We start from the raw sequence: 2,518 nt of genomic DNA, 5'->3' as shown, positions 1-2,518 counted from the left end.
AATTGAGGAAAATATGTAATAAAAATATTAAAAATTTAAAAAAAATCATGAAGTCACCACAAAAAAAAAAGAATAATTGCATATAGCATTCTTCAGGAATTTTCACCTTTCCAGGAACATCAGAAGGTCTGTTCGCTAAAGCAAAATTAGTAAGGGAAGATCCCAAATATATATATATAGAGAGAGAGAGAAAGAGGGGTCGAGAGGTGGGGGGAGAGGGAGAGAGAGAGAGAGAGAGAGAGAATGTGGGAATGCAGGGTAAGGAATAAAATGGTTATTTTCTCCCTCTGTACTTTTAAAATTAATTTAACTTAACATCCAAAGATCTCATGAACTTCTCGACATATCTTAACAGTGAAGCAAACAGTATTTACAGAAGACTCAGATATAAGATAGCAGGCAGACTCCAGACATCTCTGCATTTATGTAAATCCCCCAGATGAGCAGTGCTGGATTCCAAGCTAAGCCTCTTTTATAGTTAGACTTGTTTAAGTTTGATGATATATTACTATGACTATAGGATTAACTCTGAGTGTTGATACTAAGGAAATTATGCTGAAGGAAAAAACAAAGCAAGAAAGAGGCAGAGAGAATCTATTAGCCAGTGGCTGAGTGTATCAGATAGGAGCTTGCATACAGAACAGAGCAAATAATACTAGGTTCTGATTGTGCCAACTCATTAGGTTGCCAAGAGAACAGCAGCGTTGGTCAGCAGTCCCCGTTGCCGTGGTGCAGTGACACCGAATACTGATTCTGTGTTAATGCCAAAGGCAAATCTATTGGATTTCAATAGTGCTGATTGTCATTTATTTTTTTCCCTTCTGAAAGAAAAAGCACATGTTTAAATAGGATCTTATTCAGTGATGAAATATCTGTTCTCATGTAAGTTGTTAAAGCAGCATGCTCTCTGGGCTTCTTACTGTCGCCCTTCTCTCCAGGGGAAGTGGGGGAATAAGTAACAGGACATTCCAGAAGATGTGTTTTTAAAAGGGGGGCAAGTGATATTGAGGATTTTTTCTTACATAGTTTTTGTAACTTCTCCTGTGTCCAGGTCACCAAGGGAATAAATGTTTGGGCAAATGTGTTTCTAGACCATTGCATTTCAAGTAGTTCCTGGCTTGAATAAGTTCTTCAAAGCGACATACCCTAGTTTAGGCAAAGGTGATGCAGGCATCTGTATACTTAATTATGTAAATCAATGGGAAAGTTAGATCTCAGGTTCCCTGGATTTGGCGGCCTGGCAGATGTTCAGTAAGGTATAAAACAGAGCAGTTTGGGACCCTACTTAGCATCACCCTGCAGAGCTGTTTGAATGCCACAGATATTTCCTGTGGCTAGTGCTAAGGTCATCCTTAATTTCAGTATTGGGTTCTTTAGGAATTTTGCTGCATTTATTTGAATGGACTTCAGATAAATGGTCTGATTGTGAAACCCGAGTCCTTCCTGAGTTCTGGCTCTTTAGAGTGGAACTCAGGTGCATCGGAGTTTCTCACTTCCTTTCTTCAACCTCTACCCTCTGGGCTCCCAGATGACTAACTGTCATGGTTCTTTTCTTAGTGTGTTTGTGTTCACACGTGTGTGCTATCCATGTGCACAAATGTGCATGTGGAAGCCAGAAGACAACCTGTAATGATATTTATCAGTACCATCCACCTGTTTGAGACAAGGTATCTCAAAAGCATGGAACTTGCCACTTGGTCTTGGCTGGCTTGCCAGTGAGGTCTAGGGTTCTCCAATCCCCCACAGAGATGCCCAGGGATAAACCTGATTTAGACAATCCCTCATTGAGATTCTCTCCATAAGTGATTCTATGTTATGTAAAGGTGACAAAACTGTCAAAATGACCAAATACCATTATGTATTTTACTTATTCATTGAGTTGTATGTGGGAAGGGAAATTCAACTAACTTTCTTGTGGTATAATTATTTTTTCACAGCATCTTCTTTCAACACAAAATTTTCACTAATTATTTGGGAATTTCACACCAAGCATCTTGATCACTCTTACTTCCCTGTCCTCCCATGTCTGCCCATGTTATTTACCCTGCACGCAATGAAAGAAGTGAAGTTCAGTTTGTATTGCCCATCTATTCTCCATAGCATCTTATAATTACTTTAACTATGCAGTATTTTCTTAGTCCACTAAGAATATTAAATGTATTTTTAAAAATCAATATCTAATTTTTTTAAAGAATTTATATTTGGAGACCCCTTTTCTTACTTTGTACCTTCTCTATTTATTTGACATTTGAGATTCCTGTCTGGTTCCTGTCTTCTCATGCTTTAGTGTCTCGTCATTCATAAGAAAGCACTAGGAAAGCTGACTATCTGCTGTATGTTAGGCCTTTCTGACTGGTAGCCTTTGCTCTAGAGTTATGGGTGAGGTGGGAAACCCTTCCACATCAGGACTACCCATTGGAAGAATGTAGTGGCCTTTCACTGAGTTGTTTATCCTCACTTACTGGGCACACAGTAGAGTTGTGATTCACTTGTTGCTAGGTATAATTATGTCCTCTCT

The sequence above is a fragment of the Mus caroli genome, chromosome 8 (assembly GCF_900094665.2).
Source record: "Mus caroli chromosome 8, CAROLI_EIJ_v1.1, whole genome shotgun sequence".
In the NCBI taxonomy this organism is placed as follows: Eukaryota; Metazoa; Chordata; class Mammalia; order Rodentia; family Muridae; genus Mus; species Mus caroli.
Note: the sequence above shows the minus strand (reverse complement) of the source record.